At 36.4% G+C, this 22,139-nt stretch overlaps 1 protein-coding gene and 3 non-coding genes across 7 annotated transcripts in view; 3 read left to right on the forward strand and 1 right to left on the reverse strand.

The window, feature by feature from the left end:
* LOC138701976 (fatty acyl-CoA reductase wat-like) overlaps positions 1–22,139 on the reverse strand; it is a 117,856-nt gene that overhangs the window by 54,197 nt on the left and 41,520 nt on the right. Inside the window, exon 1 of one of the 4 annotated variants that reach the window (XM_069829398.1) lies at positions 9,572–9,714. The exons of the other annotated variants lie outside the window; for them this stretch is intronic. The gene's annotated coding sequence lies outside the window, so the exon portion shown is untranslated. Of the gene's footprint in view, positions 1–9,571; positions 9,715–22,139 lie in introns of those variants that run through there. 4 annotated transcript variants of the gene reach the window in all.
* On the forward strand, positions 5,489–5,560 carry TRNAY-AUA (transfer RNA tyrosine (anticodon AUA)). The gene has a single exon. It is a non-coding gene; the product is annotated as a tRNA-Tyr (tRNA).
* On the forward strand, positions 5,835–5,906 carry TRNAL-UAG (transfer RNA leucine (anticodon UAG)). The gene has a single exon. It is a non-coding gene; the product is annotated as a tRNA-Leu (tRNA).
* TRNAL-UAG (transfer RNA leucine (anticodon UAG)) lies at positions 6,182–6,253 on the forward strand. The gene has a single exon. It is a non-coding gene; the product is annotated as a tRNA-Leu (tRNA).

The following is a 22,139-nucleotide window of genomic DNA, read 5'->3' on the forward strand; positions in this document are numbered from 1 at the left end:
TGTCAACGTACTCACTGCACTGGAACTACGACACATTTCACTGATTCTAACCTGATTTCACTAACACTTCAAAAACATTTCACTGTTCAAATACTTTGCACTGCCACTATAAACTATAAAGCTTCACTGACAGGAACACGTTTCACTTACACAACACCCTTCACTGACACAACACACTTCACTGACACAACATAATTCTTCACTGATACAACACTTCAATAACAAAATATCATTTACACCCTTTAAATACTGTGTATAATTACCGTCTATTAGTAAAGTCCTTAAGCCTATTTTTAAATACATTTTTGGTTGTTGGTAAAGCCTTTAGTAAGTCTGCAGGTAAAGCATTCCAGTTCCTGAGAGTACGATTGAGAAAAGGAAACTTTCCAGTGTCCGTCCTCTGTCTTCTTTCCCTCAATTTATATGAGTGGTCGTTCCTTGAAGAGTAATTTGGCGGCTGCAACCTATTTTTTATTTCTCTCCAGGCAGGCTCACCTCTGTATGTTTTGAACAGTGCGCATAATCGAATTCGCGTTCTCCTGTCCGTGAGTGTGTCCCATTTTAATGGTGAATTTTTCCGACAACACTTGAGAGCCCGTTTTTAAATCTTTGAACGGTAAGCAAGCTATGAATTTCAAATGAAAACATATCCCCTGTGAGGAGATGTGTTGGAGGTAGTTAATACAATAAAACATTATAAAAACTAGGGTATATATGATATTAATGGCATGTTGAGGAAATGAGCCGTTCAGAGCAAAAGTGGTGTAAGTCAAAATTAGGTAATGAGGTTTAAAGTAAAAATTCTGTAAAATACAGCGCAAAGTAGCAATCAATATGACCTTCTTGCTATCCACTGACTACTAATAGTTTAAATAAATTGAATATTAATTGCTACTTTGCGCTGTATTTTACAGAATGTTCACTTTAATCCTCATTACCCATTTTTGACTTACACCACTTCTGCTCTGAACGGCTCAAATAGATTAATTACAGCACAATTCTACTCTTAACACCCTGTATAAACAAATGTCTCGTGAATGGAGAATTTCCTAAAGCTCTTACAATAATTGTTAAAGCTGTAACTGTTTTCGAGAAAGATGATCATTCCAAGCCGGAGAATTACCGACTGATCAGTATTATTACAACATTTTCAAACATTATTGGAACTGTTATGTATGAACAGTTGCCTCAGTATTTTGAATCTAATTCTTTGTTTACTAAAGGAAAGATTTATCCATGGTTAGTGCTCTTGAAGATTTTTTAGCATCAATTATTTCAGGCTTTGAAGATCACAGCAACACTTTGGCGATCTTGTGTGACCTCTCCAAGGCGTTTGAGTGAATAGCCTATCCACAGTATAAGAAAAATCAGTAGGGACAACTCTTGTCGGCACCTTTGATGTTGGTACTAAATTCAAGCTCAGTAAGGTCTAGTTCTCAATGAATCCAACTATGTCGTTAGTATCAAACCACTATCAAAATATTAGTAAAATATTTATTTATTTATTTATTTATTTATTTATTTATTTATTTATTTATTTTATTGGTCAGTAATACGAATAATCTTGTATGTATATTATCTATCATTAATATTATGTCGCTAGGAAGTCAAAATACTTATATCCATTGTTGACGTTCATGTTCGCACTTCACCGCAACGGACGCCATGATGTATTATGTTGTACTTGGATCAATTTTACCAACATAAGCCTCAAACAGTGACTTGAACGTTAGCGTCAATTAGTGAATATTTTCATGATGATTGCATATGGAAGTAATTATTATTATTATTATTATTATTATTATTATTACTACTATTATTATTATTATTATTATTATTATTATTATTATTATTACTATGGTTATATTGCCATTGCTTTGCCTCATATCTTTAAAATTGTTAAGAGATGAGTAATGAATGTTTTCAGTTAATATTAAATTATGCCAGCCCTGTCGTAGATGGAGATCCATCTGGTGGAGGTTCCAGATAATACACCCGGTTTCGTGACATGCACACTCAGAATTTGTTCCCACGAAATGGCTTAGGTATCTTTACTGTATGTTCTCTATACTGTGGCCTATCTCATAATATTCTTATGTATAAAATAGAATACTATGGAATGACCGGCAGAGATTTTCAGCTTCTGAGATCTTACTTATCTAATCGTAAACAGTCTGTCTACATTATTATTATTATTATTATTATTATTATTATTATTATTATTATTATTATTATTATTATATAATTAATTCAGTCGCTAAATGGTCGGAAGACAATGGTATGAAAATTAACGTATCCAAAACTAATGTAATAACCTTTTCTAGAAAAACTTCTTCACTGGAATTTAATTATTATCTAAATAATGTTCTAATTAACAGAACGGATTGCGTAAAAGATTTGGGAATATTCTTTGACAGTAAATTGTATTTTCATAGTCACGTTGATTACATTTACAATCACGCAATCAGAATGGTAGGAATAATACGGTCAATAACTTATTCTTTTTCCACGCCAGATTCTCTTTTAATGCTATACTATACATTGGTGCGATCGAAACTCGAATATGCATCTGTAGTTTGGAACTCGATTACAACTACGGACTCGGCTAAATTAGAAAATATACAAAGAAAATTTATATCCTTATGTTCATTCAGATTTCTGCCCATTAATTCCGGTTAGCTATAGTTATGAGAGAAAATGAGAATATTTTAATTGTCAAAATCTATATGCTAGACGCCATGAGCTAGATTATCCGTTCTTTTGTAAAGTCCTCAAAGGTGATATATCCTGTGACTCTTTCTTAAACAATATTACCTTACGTATTCCAACAAAAGATATGAGAGCCCACAAACTTTTCTATAATAGAAATTCGAAATTTCTTTCACCAGTCTCCAGATGCATTAAAAATGCCAACATGCATGGCTGCGAATTCGATCCCTTCAATGTATAGACTTAGTTTGCTCTTGGCAAAGATTTATCATTTATGTATTCTTTTAGGCATTGTACTCAATTATCATTGTCTCATAGTATTCTTAGTTATCCATTCATCGTCATTATTGTAATTAATTGTAATTGTATTTATGTGTAATAATTATTTTTATATTATGTTTTTGTTATATTTGTGCTGAAATGTAATTGGCCACTGGCTGTTGTACAGCACATTAAATATAAATAAATAAATAAAAATAAAATAAATAAAATAAATAAATAAAATTATTATTATTATTTATTAATAATAAATTTGTATTAACAAAAGCCGCCCTAAATAAGGGTTCGATAGATCGGCCTACTAATCAGTTCATAAAGAATAATCATTAAAAACAATTGTGTCACAATTGAAAGAAAAAAAAACATTAAGATAAATGATACGAAAACATAGGCAATCATTTACAATAAAAGTTTATTGGGTACAAATGATTACTAATTATAGCTAAGGATGATTTTAACACATGAGATCCTATGGCATCAATCGTTGCATCAAAAATTTTAAATTGTTTAAGTTGATTTAAAGTTTCTCATGGGATCGTGCCACGGGCACCGAACGTGAGTCAAAAAACTGTCCAATGTGTGATGTGGTATCGTGCTCCGTGATTCTGACAACATTTATTATTATTATTATTATTATTATTATTATTATTATTATTATTATTATTATTATTATTATGCCATTAGGAAAGTTCAGGATAACAGGCAGGGTTTGGAATTGAACGGGTTACATCAGCTTCTTGTCTATGCGGATGACGTGAATATGTTAGGAGAAAATCCACAAACGATTAGGGAAAACACAAAAATTTTACTTGAAGCAAGTAAAGCGATCGGTTTGGAAGTAAATCCCGAAAAGACAAAGTATATGATTATGTCTCGTGACCAGAATATTGTACGAAATGGAAATATAAAAATTGGAGATTTATCCTTCGAAGAGGCGGAAAAATTCAAATATCTTGGAGCAACAGTAACAAATATAAATGACACTCGGGAGGAAATTAAACGCAGAATAAATATGGGAAATGCGTGTTATTATTCGGTTGAGAAGCTCTTATCATCCAGTCTGCTGTCCAAAAATCTGAAAGTTAGAATTTATAAAACAGTTATATTACCGGTTGTTCCGTATGGTTGTGAAACTTAAACTCTCACTCTGAGAGAGGAACATAGGTTAAGGGTGTTTGAGAATAAGGTGCTTAGGAAAATATTTGGGGCTAAGCGGGATGAAGTTACAGGAGAATGGAGAAAGTTACACAACGCAGAACTGCACGCATTGTATTCTTCACCTGACATAATTAGGAACATTAAATCCAGACGTTTGAGATGGGCAGGGCATGTAGCACGTTTGGGCGAATCTAGAAATGCATATAGTGTGTTAGTTGGGAGACCGGAGGGAAAAAGACCTTTAGGGAGACCGAGACGTAGATGGGAGGATAACATTAAAATGGATTTGAGGGAGGTGGGATATGATGATAGAGACTGGATTAATCTTGCACAGGATAGGGACCGATGGCGGACTTATGTGAGGGCGGCAATGAACCTTCGGGTTCCTTAAAAGCCATTTGTAAGTATTATTATTATTATTATTATTATTATTATTATTATTATTATTATTATTATCATGTATTAATATTAGTATTTATTATTATTAATTGTGTTTGTTATTAATTGTCATTATTGAGTGTAATCAGTTACCACTGCCACAGGGTATTTACCCATTTGCAATGTGAATAAATACATACATACATACATACATTAACAGTGATTATTCTGATTTATTCCCTGTTGTTAGCAAGTGTTCCTCAAGGGTCATGGAACTGCATATCTTGATAATGTTAAATTATGTTTTATTTAAGTACCATACCTCTGAATGAGGTTCTGGCTAATATGAACATTTTATATATAGGATATTTCAAAGTCAGTTCAAATATTAAACCGCTATAAATATTATAATATTTGAGATAGGGAAAAAACAAAAACATCATAGTGCTGTGCAAACAACGAGGTTTACAAAACATTGGGAAGATGTCCGCCGTTCTCTTGTTCAACGTACAGCATTCCGTCTGCGACACCATACACAGCATTTTGCAGATAATGTCTTGGAATATTGACAATTCCTTGCGAGATGGCATCTTTCAGTTGTAGTAGAGTTGTTGGATGTGTCAGGAAAACTCGCTCTTTAAGATGAAAGAGTAATGGAACGGAGAAAAATTCTCTCCGGCGCCGGGATTTGAACCCGGGTTTTCAGCTCTACGTGCTGATGCTTTATCCACTAAGCCACGCCGGATACCACCCCGGCGTCGGACAGAATTGTCACTGATTAAGTTCCAACTCTTGGGTTCCCTCTAGTGGCCGCCCTCTGCACTACGTCATAGATGTCTATGAACATAGGACCGAAGTCCACACATGTGCTGAGGTGCACTCGTTGTGAGTGACCAGTTGGCCGGGATCCGACCCAAGAGTTGGAACTTAATCAGAGACAATTCTGTCCGACGCCGGGGTGGTATCCGGCGTGGCTTAGTGGATAAAGCATCAGCACATAGAGCTGAAAACCCGGGTTCAAATCCCGGCGCCGGAGAGAATTTTTCTCCGTTCCATTACTCTTTCATCGTATGATGACGCAGAATATCTGCATGGAAATAACTTATGTGCTTCGGTACATTAAAAATAATATATATCGTTCTTTAAGGTTCTTAAGTTCATAGCATAAATAACGAGTGCACCTCAGTACATGTGTGGACTTCGGTCCCATGTTCATAGACATCTATGACGTAGTGCAGAGGGCGGCCACTAGAGGGAACCCAAGAGTTGAAACTTAATCAGAGACAATTCTGTCCGACGCCGGGGTGGTATCCGGCGTGGCTTAGTGGATAAAGCATCACCACTTAGAGCTGAAAACCCGGGTTCAAATCCCGGCGCCGGAGAGAATTTTTCTCCGTTCCATTACTCTTTCATCGTATGATGACGCAGAATATCTGCATGGAAATATCATATGTACTTCGGTACATTAAAAATAATATATATCGTTCTTTAAGGTTCTTTAAGTTCATAGCATAAATAACGAGTGCACCTCAGCACATGTGTGGACTTCGGTCCTATGTTCATAGACATCTATGACGTAGTGCAGAGGGCGGCCACTAGAGGGAACCCAAGAGTTGGAACTTAATCAGAGACAATTCTGTCCGACGCCGGGGTGGTATCCGGCGTGGCTTAGTGGATAAAGCATCACCACTTAGAGCTGAAAACCCGGGTTCAAATCCCGGCGCCGGAGAGAATTTTTCTCCGTTCCATTACTCTTTCATCGTATGATGACGCAGAATATCTGCATGGAAATATCATATGTACTTCGGTACATTAAAAATAATATATATCGTTCTTTAAGGTTCTTTAAGTTCATAGCATAAATATTCGTCAAAAATTACTTTCATACTCCATCAGCAGGGCCAGGTATTTATGGAGATCGCGAAAATCACGATATAATAGATATACAGTACAATAGATTTTTACTAATCTTTACGAATTAAGTGATTCTAATTAATAATATGCGGATAAAACAATCGCGAAAAATCGCGAAACAGAGCTCTAATAGCGAAATATGAACACATTCGCGAATTATTACTATTTCGTCGTTTTATAGCGAATTTCATAGTCTGAGTTTCTTTTCGGACTTTCTTACTACTTTAATTTGTTATATATCCAAGTAGGCTACATTACATGGTATTCCAGGTGTTCTGATTACATTAGTGAACTCAACATTTCGCTAATAATTTGAAAGTGTTAATTTGAGGGCTGCAAGTTCTTTTTTCCGTTTTTAATTAATGTGTTTTAAATACAGTTTCAATCCACGTAAGTGCAAGTTTCAACCAATAAATTACTGAGATTTGTGATAGATTAATAAGTTTAGGAAATTGTGTATTTATTATGTATGACTACTTTTTATACATGGATCATTTTTTAAATTATTAAGTTTGTACTTTTGTGAACTAATATCAATAAATCTATCTATCTATTGTGTTTTAAATACAGTATCATTCCAACAACCACATCTTTACCAGAATCCAACGAACCCTTAATGTTAATTATTTGGAAAGTAATATTCATACTGAGTTAATACTCCAATTCCAAAATAATTGTATTTTCCAAAATTTCCATTAATCTCCGCCAAGAGTACAAATCAATCTCCAACAATCTCCGTCGACACCAATATTAAAAAACACAAATGATAAAATTAATCTCCATAAATATCTGCCCCTGTCCATCAGTAAGTCTATCGTGTTGTCAAAAAGGAGTGCGTTATATGGTAGTAAAAATTGTTAATAGTTTTCCTATGGATATAAAAAATTAAACTCAAAATATAAGATTATTTAAGACCAACTTAAAAAAGTACCGTACCTAATTTCTCACGCCTTCTATTTTGTAGGCGAATTTATGACATTCAACAACGCAGAATGAATAATTATTTTATCTTGTGTTAGGTATCGATACTAACCTCTTGTGCTGTACTAATGTATTGTAAAATCTTTCTGTATATATTTCAACTAGACAGTGACTTTGAATGAAAATTTTGTAGTACTATTAAGACTTTTTTATGTGTTACATATTCTAGTTGTGAAGCGATGTGGAATGTAAATAAATGCAATACAATATATTTAATAGTTAATAATTCCACTTGTACATGTACTTAATTACACTATCTACAAAGATGTAATTGGGCACAGTTTTTGCCCCTTTGTAACCTCGTGGTACCACCTCTTGTTGCTATAACAGCAGCCACCCTGTCAGGCATGCTCTCCACTAGTTTGTGTAGGATATCCACTGGAATGCGTCGCCATTCCTCTTGCAACATGGCACTCAATTGGACAATGGAAGTTGGCCCTATGTTTCGGCGGCTACTATGCAGACAATAATGTTTACCGGTTGGACTGGCCTGCACAGAGTCCTGATCTCAATCCCATTGAGCACCTTTGGGACGAATTGGACCTGCGATTGAGGTCTCGGGAGATGCGGCCAACTTCCGTTGTCCAACTGAGTGCCATGTTGTAAAGGTGCGTACACACTTAGCGAACGAACAACGAACGAATGGTGAAGCAAAACTTCGTTGTTCGTTCGCTGTTTGGAGCAACGTTCAAGTCATCAGCAAATTGTCAGAAAACATTCACGTACGCTGATTATCCGCAATAAAATCAGACGGAAATATGACTATAGCAAGCGCAGCCGTTGTTATTATAATATAGGCAGTTTAACAAAAAGAAAGTTAAAAACCAAAAGGCGATGGTGGCAGACGCCACTCTACGAAAGTCACAATCAATATAGAGGCACTGACTTGCTTCATGATTTACGTCGAATGGAATCGGGACAGTTTCACAACTTCTGTCGCATTTCAGAAACCGACTTCGAAATATTACTGTGCAAAATAAGGCCAAACATTTCCAAGGAAGACACAGGCTGGCGAGAAGCAATACCTATTCAGGAAAGACTAGCATTAACACTTCGATATCTCGCTACAGGAAATTCGTATACAAGTTTAATGTATTTATTCAAAGGTCGAAACAGCTAATTTTGTTCCAGAAGTATGTACAGCTATAATTGAGAAACTGAAAGATTTTATTAAGGTACGACTGCAAGACAGGGGAAAGTTTCAGTACACGGATACCTCACTGACAATAATTATCTTAAAATACTAAAAAGAGAGATCTGTCTGTGTCGAATGCGCATCATGCTTAAGAAAAGGCACTTTTCAGTACCAATAATTTATTTTGTGACCACAAGGTTGGAACTTTGTTTTTCTGGGCGTGAATTTGTCCAAAAGGAACGACATATGTTTATACGCGAACCAAGTTGACTCGTACACTTCGTCACTCCCCATTCCAGATCTTTTTGTGGACTTCTGTCTTTCCCTCCGGAATGATGTCAGTAGGGACTCAATTTTCTTTTTGACTTCTGGTCCCTACAATAAACAACAAACATATATCCACTGAAAATAAATAAACAAAAATAATTTTCAAATTTTGCACGTGTTTGACTCGCATATCTTGCAACTGAACATCTTTCCAATAGCTTCCCAAACATCATGTTTTCTTACTTTATTGTGGTAAGCAGGATGCTTGGGATTCCATGAAGTTTCCTGCTCCCTATATGCACTAATAATATTTATAACAGCGTCTTCCGTCCACTCCAGTTTCGACATCCTGTTGGTGAAATTGAACTAAGCGCTGCGTTCTGCTACGAACTACCAACTAGTGGCAAATCCCGTCCACAACGAATACCAACTTCCTTTGATGTACCGACAAGCGACGGATCACTTCCGAAGGCAAACCAAACGATCGGTTTGCCTTTGCTGCGACGTACACACGTACCGATTTCAATCAACGAATACAATCGTTTGTCGTTCGTTCGTTGTTCGTTCGCTAAGTGTGTACGCACTCCAGTGGATATCCTACACAAACTAGTGGAGAGCATGCCTGACAAGGTGGCTGCTGTTATAGCAACAAGAGGTGGTACCACGAGGTTACAAAGGGGCAAAAAACAATGCCCAATTACTTTTCGGTAGATAGTGTATTATACAACCTTGAAACAACTCTAACCTTACCTCAGGCAATGACGTCTGACAAGTAGAATCCTGACTGTTTTAATCACACCACGCAGCGAAATTTCAAAGACGTTTCTTTCTGGAGTCAGGCCTGCTAATACTCCATACAGAAGAGAAGAGGAATATTTTTAGTTACTCGACTGTGAACTTGAGTTTGTGGAACCCGCTATCACGAATACTAATGTTTCTCTGTATGCCAATAGCTTCGATACTTAACAATGGCTGTAAAGTCAAAGGTCATGGGTGAGCAATTAACAATGAAATGCACTTCCTTAGCGTCATCGACAGTGTGACGTTCAACTTCACCACAGGCTTACGTACGATTGTCTCCACACACATAGTCACATGCTTCTTTGCGCTCCGCTTGACAGATACTATAGTTTTATTAAATCTCCTTGCCGCATTTCTTGATAATTATCTTTTGATTTTATTATTCTTACTCATTTACTCAAACTACAATCTTAGGACCGAATCCATCCAGCGGTAAACACGGCTTAAATCGGGCGGGAATGCGGGTACACGCCGTACCTCTACTTTCTCCCCGGGGGAACGACGTACCCCCACTTTTTAGGCCCTTCACCGATTCGGAACACTGTTTACTACTGAACATTGGAACACACAACCAGTATAAGCATCTTATCAGAATGTCTTCAGAAAGACTTACTTACTTACTTGCTTGCTTACTTACTTACTTACTTACTTACTTACTTACTTACTTACTTACTTACTTGCTTGCTTGCTTGCTTGCTTACTTACTTACTTACTTACTTACTTACTTACTTACTTACTTACTTACTTACTTACTTACTGACTTTTAAGGAACCCGGAGGTTCATTGCGGCCCTCACATAAGCCCGCCATATCCTGAGCAAGATCAATCCAGTCTCTATCATCATATCCCAACTCCCTCAAATCCATTTTAATATTATCATCCCATCTACGTCTCGACCTCCCCAAAGGTCTTTTTCCCTCCGGCCTCCCAACAAACACTCTATATGCATTTCTGGATTCGCCCATACGTGCTACATGCCCTGCCCATCTCAAACGTCTGGATTTAATGTTCCTAATTATGTCAGGTGAAGAATACAATGCGTGCAGTTCTGTGTTGTGTAACTTCCTCCATTCTCCTGTAACTTCATCCCTCTTAGCCCCAAATATTTTCCGAAGCAATCGTAACTTAATAATTTTTCAGAAAGACAGTGTCACAATTTCCTCCACTTTCAAGTATTACATAAAAAAGCCATAAGGTTATTAGAGAACGTGAAGGAAATATCAGGTGCTTTCCTAAGAAATACAGAAGAAGGGCTGCAAAGGGGCATGTTTATGAATATTTCACTTTCGGAACTAAGAGAATCGAGCACAAAAGAATGAATAAATAGGGGACGGTGTCGGGTGGAGTTCCTGGGTAGCTCAATTGATAGAGCTCTGGTGCGTTCAGCCAGAGGTCTCGGGATCGATACCCGGCCCCAGAACAATTTTTCCCTTGAAATTATTCAAGTCTGCTTCACAGGAAGCTTTATCTGAAAGCTAGATTTGCATAATTGTGTCAAAGCTTAGTCGATAATTTGAAGAAGAAGTTGCTCTCAGAAGAGAACGAAGGCTTAATTTCTTTCATGAATGATATAGATGATCTCGACAGACATAAATGACCTTATAATGTAATGAGTTCTTGGCCGGAAGGTCAACGCCGTTTGAGAAGTATATGCCAACGGTTTGCCCTCTCCTATGACACATCAAGAAATGTATTCAGGGATTACATAGACAATAATGGAGAAAATATACATGATTACTCAGAAGAAAGTTTTTGTGTGTAGACTCTCTTCCTATCTCTATGGTCGATTGTGACAGAGGTTTCAGCACCAAAAACTGAATAATAATAATAATAATAATAATAATAATAATAATAATAATAGTAATAATAATAATAATGATAATAATTTATTTTATTTTACCTGGCAGAGTAAGGCCTTAAGGACTTCTCTTACACTCAACCAGCTCTACAATTAATAGAAGTGCTTAATTAATAAAACTTACTTACTTACTTACTTAGAAATGGCTTTTAAGGAACCCGAAGGTTCATTGCCGCCCTCACATAAGCCCGCCATCAGTTCTTATCCTGTGCAAGATAAATCCAGTCTCTATCATCATATCCCACCACCCTCAAATCCATATTAATATTATCTTCCCATCTACGTCTCGGCCTCCCCAAAGGTCTTTTTCCCTCCGTTCTCCCAACTAACACTCTATATGCATTTCTGGATTCGCCCATACGTGCTACATGCCCTGCCCGTCTCAAACGTCTAGATTTAATGTTCCTAATTATGTCAAGTGAAGAATACAATGCGTGTAGTTCTGCGTTGTGTAACTTTCTCCATTCTCCTGTAACTTCATCCCTCTTAGCCCCAAATATTTTCCTAAGAACCTTATTCTCAAACACCCTTAATCTCTGTCCCTCTCTCAAAGTGAGAGTCCAAGATTCACAACAACACAGAACAACCGATAATATAACTGTTTAATAAATTCTAACTTTCAGATTTTTTGACAGCAGACTAGATGACAAAAGCCTCTCAACCGAATAATAACAGGCATTTCCCATATTTATTCTGCGTTTAATTTCCTCCCAGTGTCATTTATATTTGTTACTGTTGCTCTAAGATATTTGAATTTTTCCACCTCTTCGAAGGCTAAATCTCCAATTTTTATGTGTCCATTTCGTGCAATATTCTGGTCACGAGACATAATCTTATACTTCATCATTTCAGGATTTACTTCCAAACCTATCTCTTTACTTGCTTCAAGTAAAATTTCCGTCTTTTCCCTAATCGTTTGTGAATTTTCTCCTAACATATTCATATCATCCGCATAGATAAGAAGCTGATGTAACCCGTTCAATTTCAAACCCTCTCTGTTATTCTGAATTTTCCTAATGGCATATTCTAGAGCGAAGTTAAAAAGTAAAGGTGATAGTGCATCTCCTTGCTTTAGCCCACAGTGAATTGGAAAAGCATCAGATAGAAATTGGCCTATACGGACTCTGCTGTAAGTTTCACTGAGACACATTTTAATTAACCGAACTAGTTTCTTGGGAATATCAAATTCAATAAGAATATTATATAAAACTTCTCTTTTAACCGAGTCATATGCCTTTTTGAAATCTATGAATAACTTATGTACTGTACCCTTATACTCCCATTTTCTCTCCAATATCTGTCGAATACAAAAATCTGATCAATAGTCGATCTATTAAGCCTAAAACGCACTGATGATCCCCAATAATTTCATCTACGTGTAGAGTTAATCTTCTCAAAAGAATGTTGGACAAAATGTTGTACGACATCAACAAAAGTGATATTCCTCGAAAGTTACTACAGTTAGTCTTGTCCCCCTTCTTAAAAATAGGTACGATTATGGACTCCTTCCATTGTTCTGGTACAATTTCCTTTTCCCAGATAGCAAGTACAGGTTTACAAATTTCGGTAGATAATGCGCTTCCACCCTCTCGTATTAATTCTGTTGTAATTTGATCGATACCTGGAGACATGTAATTTTTCAGATTTTCTATTGCAATTTCGACTTCTGAAAGTGTGGGTTTGGGTATAAATGGTTCAGCAGTTTGTATTTGTATTTCGTCCCGATCATTTCTATCTGGCCTATGTACATTAGTAGTTGCCCAAAATAGTTTTTCCATCAGTTCAGGATTGAAATGAGAGTCTGCAAGCAAGTCACCATTCTCATCCTTGATCACGTTTACCCTTGCCTGATATCCGGTCTTAAATTCCTTTGTCCATACTTGTGGAGTAACGGTTTGCGCGTCTGGCCGGGAAACCAGGTGGCCCGGGTTCGATTCCCGGTCGGGGCAAGTTACCTGGTTGAGGTTTTTCCGGGGTTTTCCCTCACATGTCGTAAAATAAACTAATTAAAAAAGAATAGTGCTTGTTGATGTTCCACTATTTTAGACAATGTAACTAATATACATTCAAGAGAGTATTATTTTGCTGAAAAGATTGGTAAAAGTTGGTATTATATTACAGCGTTTCTCAAACTATGGTCCGCGGACCACCTGTGGTCCTCGAGGTCTGCCCTTGTGGTCCTTCAAAGACAGAAGAAGAAATAAAATTCAAACGAATTGCGTATCACTCTACAGCCGAAAATCTCAGAGTTTGGAAATGACACATGGCAATCCGTCTACTGACTTCCCGCTCTACTCTCAACAACAAAAGAGGGATTTGAAGCACTATGAACGTGGTGCTTCTCGCCATCTTTTCTCTACACATCTGGCACCGCCCCTGTAACCCAGCCAAGGACCACTCAAATTCATAACAGAGGACCGAACCTTTTCATGTATTTATGAAAGTCATAGTTTTACCTACACTCAGTCTGAACATTGAAATGGTCACGTACTGTACATCATACACCAATAATACAACTCTGAGGTCACAATTTGAAACTTATTTTCCAAGTAAATATGACGAATTTTCATGGGTTCGTGATCACTTTCATTGCGATATTGAAACTAACAAACTTGCATTGAGTGAAAGAGAATAGTTAATTGAACTCTCGAATGAGACCGGACTTAAAATGAAATTCCAAGTGGTAGATATGGTTAATTTCTGGACTGCATCACAAGTGAAAAGAGAATACAATGGTGCTTTAGAGATTATAATTCAGTTTGTTTCTACGTATCTGTGTGAGAAAGGGTTTTCATCACTAACTCTAATAAAAACAAAGTAGGCTACCGAAATCGACTCGATGTATGTGACGATCTCCGACTTAAGCTTACCAGCATGCGTCCAAATATAGAACAACTGTGCAAGAATCGGCAGGCTCATCCATCTCATTAATATGAGTACCAACATTTATTTATTTATTTTTAGTTAATACATTAAAGATTATCCAAACTCTATTAGTCTTATTAAAGAAATAAAAATGAATTTTCTTCTGTTAACATTAGCTTAATTAGTTAATACCAATATAAAATTAATTTTAATTAATCAATTATATTTTAAAATATAAGTATATTGATATTAAAATCTACTACAAAATGATAAATTTGCTTTCGAAGGGAACAAGATTAAGGTGGTCCGCGGAACTGTTCTGACTTAAAAAAGTGGTCCCCATTTCAAAAACGTTTGAGAAACGCTGTTATAATACATTCGATATATCATATACTAAGATGATTCTGACTTGTCCGTGGACATAAATATTGAACAGTTATGAAAAATTAATTGGCCGTAATTCATAGGTACTGTTATGTCCTATAACAGTACTGTTAGGAGTTGTGGTTTTCTGTTAACATACCTACAGTAACGTATATATTATGCAAATCTAGCTTTCAAGTAAAGTTTCCTGTGAAGCAGACGTGAATAATTTCATCGGGGTCGATACTCAGCCCCGGAACAATTTTTTCCCTTGAAATTATTCAAGTCTGCTTCACAGGGAACTTTACCTGAAAGTTAGATTTGCATCTCCCTATACCATTTTAATGCCAGGGTAAATTTGTTATAGGCTAATATGAAACCTTCATAGTTAGTGATGGACTTATGGAACCAAGGTCCCCTAATCATTATTTTCACTTCCATTTTAAGAACGGGGCACTGCGACCCAGCGCTGCGACCTAGAAGATCTATTGCCCGTGTCTCACGTCCTGAACCGAGAGTTCCCTAGTGCTTATAACCATGCCTCTTAGGTCTGCTCGGACCGGCACGGCAGCTGCAGCGTGGCGGCACGGCAGCATATTACATGTGCGGAAAACATTATCCTATGCCAGTGCAGAGGTTTTTACTGTTTATAATACTGGATACTCTAATCGTGGTTACCAATATCGCTATTATCTCTGATGGAGATTTCCTAAAATGTATGTACACACTAGGCCACTCTTCGTTCAGTCTGGACAACTGCTGAATTACCATAGGGCAGCGTTTCTCAATGTATGTTCCGGGGTTCCGTGAGCCCTATATGATTTTAAATTTTATTTCATACCTTTTTTTACTTAGTTATTTAACGACATTGTATCAACTACTACGTTATTTTGCATCGATGGGATTGATGATAGCGAAATGGTATTTGGCGAGATGAGGTCAGGGATTCGCCAAACATTACATGACATTTGCCTTACGGTTGGGGAAAACCTCGGGAAAAATCCAACCAGGTAATCAGCCCAAGCGGGAATCGAATCCGCGCCCGAGCGAAACTCTGAATCGATAGGCAAGCGCCTTAGTCGACTGGGCTACTCCGGTGGCAATTTATACTTAGTGGATACTATAAAAATATATAAATGTTACGAAAATATGAATCAATAATAACATGAAACCACCGTTAATGATAATAATAATAATAATAATAATAATAATAATAATATTCCAATAATATGCGTAATAACAATATGTTTAATGAATATCTAAAACGGAAATTACCCATAATACTTATCACTTTCATCACTGGATTCTCTGCGTATGTGTTCACTAAAACAAAATACCGAAAAGACAAAATGCAGAAGTACAGTAGAAATGAGACTACAACTTTCCGCCATAAAACCAGTTATGGGCTTGAAAAGCAAATACATTCGTCCCACTGAACAGAATTATTGAGATACTAGCTTTTGCTTATCTGTTAATTATTTTATTTTTTTTATTTTATTGGGTTATTTTACGACGCTGTATCAGCATCTAGGTTATTTAGCGTCTGAATGAGATGAAGGTGATAATGCCGCTGAAATGAGTCCGGGGTCCAGCACCGAAAGTTACCCAACATTTGCTAGTATTGGGTTTAGAGAAAACCCCGGAAAAAACCTCAACCAGGTAACTTGCCCCACCGGGATTCGAACCCGGGCCACCTGGTTTCGCAGCCAGACGCGCTGACCATTACTCCACAGGTGTGGACTGTTAATTATTAAATACTAATAAAATATTACAAGGATTCCACAGTTACACTTTAGATTAAAAGGGGTTTCGCGGTGGAAAAAGTTTGAGAATAATAGATAACCGTAATCGCGATTAGGTCGATAATCTCAAGTAGAGACTGTAGTCTACCACTGGTATTAGTGTTTAGTTACAGGAATTGATGAGGACATAATTTGTTTTGTTAGGGGATAGCCTATACATTCGCTTGTCCATAGCTGACGAAAGAAATCCTGAAAAGGCCGATGTGTTGAACGTAGGGTAGTAGGCACATGCGGTACCCAAGACCTCCCACTCTCTCCCTCTGCGTCTCGCTCCGCAAAGAAACAGCTCAGGTAGTGAGGCACGAGCAGTATCCAGGTTTCAAGCAGGCAACACCACTTGTCCCTAGGCCTACCGTACGCTACGAGCCGGCGTTAGGGGAACGCTTTTGAATGATGTTTGTCTCCGAACGGTCGCGCTCTTGTACAGCACAGTGCAGCGTAAACGTAACCCGGGCTATGGTAATGACAATGGCATGTAAATAAATTATGTCGAAATGAGTTTGAGGTCCAACGCCCAAAGTTGTAGAAAAACCTCGGGAAAACATCAACCAGGTAACTTGTTCAGTTAGGAATTGAATCCTGACTCTCTCATTTCCTGACACCGTTCCTATGCCCCATGGTGTCCCTCAAGGCTCAATTCTTGGTCCAATATTATTTCTCCTATACATAAATGATCTCCCGTTAAATATAACCGAAGGGAAAACTGTCTTATTTGCAGATGACACAAACATAATACTGAATGATAATAAGGAAGAGAACTTGCAAATGAAAATTAATGCAACATCAACGAAACTAGACAAGTGGCTAGCAAATAATAAGCTTAAATTAAATGTAAATAAAACTGTATATGTATCTTTCAATCAATATCCAACTGACCAGATTCACATAGTTCTTAGTAATACCATAATTAAGGAAGTAGAATGCTCTAAATTTTTAGGTATATGAATAGATTCCAGTCTAACATGGGAAAAGCATATACAACATCTAACTGAGAAGCTGAGTCGCTTATGTTATGCTTTTCGAGTCCTTGCGACGATATCATCCATGGAACTTTTAATATCAGTCTATTTTGGATATGTTCATTCAATACTATCATATGGCATTATTACCTGGGGATCTTCACCAAAAGTGACACAAGTCCTCAAATTGCAGAAAAGAATACTCAAAATCATTGAAAAAGTTCCTATTCGGACTGAAAGTATAAAAATTTTCAGAGAACTAAAACTCTTACCTGTACCCTGCATATATATTTTAGAAACAGTGTGCTTTATTCATCATAACATAGATTCCTTTAAAACAAATTCAACCTATCATGAGTATAACACCAGAACATCCCAAAACATACATCTGAATTACCACAGGCTTACCAGAAGTCTTAACAGCATATCACATAGGGACAGTAATTTATATAATAAACTTCCACAGAAAATCAAAGAACTTAACATAAGAAAATTAAAAAAAGAGGTAAAGAACGTTTTATTAACACATATGCCATTTTGCACAAATGAATGCCTAAATTTAAAATTTTAGAATTTAACGTTTCTTGATACTGCCCTTGACCATTTATGTTTCAGGTAACTCAGAGTTGAAGAAAAGACAGGGAAAAGCAAAAAGAGAAGATACTAGATAGAACAGTGGAGACTGAAGATCAAGCTTGTCCTATATATATTTTTTTTCTTTCTTTTTCTCTTTTTTTTTTTTTTTTTTTTTTTTTTTTTTGCATGTCACTTAATATTAAACTGTTAAATTTATTTAGAATTAAGTCTATTTTTGTATTATATTGTATGTTATGTCATTTTTCTTGTGTACTGACGACGCCATGAATGCTTGTAATTCTATTCGGCTAATAAAGATCTAATCTAATCTAATCTAAACAGTCAGAGCGGTGGATCACCAGATTCTTACTAAGCGATTAACTTTACGGGGATTAAAGAAGTTACACTAGTCAACAAGGCTCTCATGACATTGAGAAGAATAACCAGTTTTTATATAATCTGTATGTACTAATTACAAATACGACATTGGAAAAGTTGCAACACGTAATATTTTTCATAGACACATGATCTGTAGTCAGTTCATCGTACTAAAGAGTCAAAACCGGTCTACATCGAAACCGGTTTCTTTCTTTAATGTTGTCTATCACACAATTTATTACGAAGCAGGGTTGTTTTTAGTGTGCAATTGCACACAGTTTGTGCAGTAATAAAACCAACATGTGCAGTAATAACGCAAATTTTGTGCAATAATAAAAATACAACAGATTAAGTAAAAACAAGTCTAGCAACTTAGTCATGAAACTTTACATCGTATGAGTTACTTGATACAATTACGAAGCAAGAATTGAGCGTGACAGACATGGGGTTTACGTGTGTACGTATTGACAGATCCAGACGAGATCTTTCGTTTAGCACCAAAATCAGGGTGCTATAGCGCGGCAACATACGTACATTTCATAGTGCGCAGAAATCAATTACTTGAACTATATGTTAGAATAATGACGTCATACAAGAGTCTACAATGGAAGCAGGCCTAATGCCCGGAAATTTTCGGACACGTCCAAAATGGCCGCCAGTCGATGCGTGCACCACAAAGTTCATGCTCGCATCTTAGCAGTATACCCAATCGAGGGGAGACCATATTTTTTCAATCGTGTTATTGCTTAGTCAGTTAGTCACGAAGTTCTTGTTCGAAATGGATCACCCAACAAAAGTTATCTATCATTACATCGAAGTTTCTGTCTGGTACCCCATATATCGGTCTGATTTTAAAGGCGTGTTCAAGTCAAAATAATATAAACAATTATTACAGAATTATGTATTAAGATTTCTTGCAAGAGTCATCAGTATCTTAGAACTTCTAATTCTATGTTGTTATGGAGTATCCTCCTGCGAGCTGTATTCTTGAAATTTCTCAGCAAATGCCAGTGAAATTGCCTACTCAATTTGAATAAGCAGACCTCAAGAATTAAACTCTCTATAGATACTTAAGGTGCTTAGCCCCGGCTATCAACTGATTACTTGTACAGGATTCATAATATATCATATCACTAACACTGATTTATGAATACGAAAAACGTTAGTTTGCTGATTGTCCACCGGAAGCCCGCGCTAAGAATGTCTATGAATATGGCCCTAACTGACCAAGTTGGCAACCCTGACCATTGTTGTTAACTCGCTCGCTAGCCACTCTGCGACTTCCGTCGTTATTAATATTTCCGGAATCTGGCGTTTCAACCAGTGAGTCTCATATAATATTTGAAATTATTTATTTATTTATTTTATTTATTTAGAATATTAATGTGCGAAACAACAGCACAAGGTCAATTACAGTCTAGCACAAGATACAAAATAGAACAAAACAACAAATGATGATGAGAATGAATGATAGAAAATGGCAGTGAGATGAAAATACAATCAATATAATAGTCTACATTACTCAATTGACCAAAATGCAACAAAATAAACAGCACAAATAATATTATTAAAATTAGTTCAGTGAGACTATTAAAATAAAATAATGGCAATTAAATAAAATGTATTACAAATGAAATAATGAAATCATATAAATGAAGACAGGAATCGTATAAGTAGTATTGTAGAGATATGCAAATGACGAGAATAGTAGGCCTATGATACATATCTAACTTACTTCCTTACTTACTTACAAATGGCTTTTAAGGAACCCGAAGGTTCATTGCCGCCCTCACATAAGCCCGCCATCGGTCCCTATCCTGTGCAAGATTAATCCAGTCTCTATCATCATACCCCACCTCCCTCAAATCCATTTTAATATTATCCTCCCATCTACGTCTCGGCCTCCCTAAAGGTATTTTTCCCTCCGGTCTCCCAACTAACACTCTATATGCATTTCTGGATTCGCCCATACGTGCTACATACCCTGCCCATCTCAAACGTCTGGATTTTAAGTTCCTAAGTATGTCAGATGAAGAATACAATGCGTGCAGTTCTGTGTTGTGTAACTTTCTCCATTCTCCTGTAACTTCATCCCACTTAGCCCCAAATATTTTCCTAAGCACCTTATTCTCAAACACCCTTAACCTATGTTCCTCTCTCAGAGTGAGAGTCCAAGTTTCACAACCATACAGAACAACCGGTAATATAACTGTTTTATAAATTCCAACTTTCAGCTTTTTGGACAGCAGACTGGATGATAAGAGCTTCTCAACCGAATAATAACACGCATTTCCCATATTTATTCTGCGTTTAATTTCCTCCCGAGTGTCATTTATATTTGTTACTGTTGCTCCAAGATATTTGAATTTTTCCACCCCTTCGAAGGATAAATCTCCAATTTTTATATTTCCATTTCGTACAATATTCTGGTCACGAGACATAATCATATACTTTGTCTTTTCGGGATTTACTTCCAAACCGATCGCTTTACTTGCTTCAAGTAAAATTTCCGTGTTTTCCCTAATCGTTTGTGTATTTTCTCCTAACATATTCACGTCATCTGCATAGACAAGAAGCTGATGTAACCCGTTCAATTCCAAACCCTGCCTGTTATCCTGAACTTTCCTAATGGCATATTCTAGAGCGAAGTTAAAAAGTAAAGGTGATAGTGCATCTCTAACAATGGCATAAATAATAAAACTGACATAAAACTCGAAAAGTATTACTACACATTAAATGGATCCAAGTTCAATCCATGCAAATTAGCATATTTAATACATCTGCAGACCGGAGACAGAGATTTAGAATTCCTATTATAAAACATTTTTGAAATCTTAAACCCGTAGCAGGAATACGAAGACTGATATTGCTTATGAAATAATAATAATAATAATAATAATAATAATAATAATAATAATAATCTGACTGAGGTTCTGGCTGATGTGCACATCTATTATTATCAGGCAGTACATCTCACTTGACGATGTGTCAGAGGAAGAACTATTGTTTGTACTGTATGCATCTGAATTCTGATTAGTGTGATATGTAGCTAATCTACGATGTATGCAATGGAGTAGGAAACGAACTGGCCATTCTATCCCTGACCTAGTTGCCTCATGAGTAGGGTATGGATTTTTAGGTCGTTAAAATGTAATTTTAGGTGCCTAAAATATGCTTAAAAGTGGAGTCTCTAAAGAATTGAAAATAGGCTCTAACAAAAAATAATGTTTCCTTTAATAACATGTTCCAAATCATCAGGGATTCACTACTAGAATTTAATAAATTTTAAATGCTTATACACCGTTACCACCACTACTACTAAAAGTACAAGAGCAACAAATGTCTAACTAGTTATATACATAAACTAAACAATTAAATGTGATAAATAAGTTTTAGACATAAATTCATTACCGTACATAGACAAGTCAAATATAATCAATTTTTACCAAGCCTTGTCCGTTAATGTCCATAATCAGCTTTACAATAAATTACTAGTATTTTTGATAAATTTTCAACTAAAAAGTAATGCCGTCTCTCACTCAACACAAATTTGTATGCTGAAAATGAACGCTCCACATCCACTAAAGTAACAGGAGCGTATTTCAATTTTGACACTAGTTGGGCAGGAATGTTACATTGTAAATCCGTGTTCTTCCCTGCTAGGATATCTGAAGCAGATCGTTTGCGTTTGTAAATTTACTAATCTGATTGGCTAT

Source organism: Periplaneta americana, chromosome 6, assembly GCF_040183065.1.
Source record: "Periplaneta americana isolate PAMFEO1 chromosome 6, P.americana_PAMFEO1_priV1, whole genome shotgun sequence".
NCBI classification, from domain to species: domain Eukaryota; kingdom Metazoa; phylum Arthropoda; class Insecta; order Blattodea; family Blattidae; genus Periplaneta; species Periplaneta americana.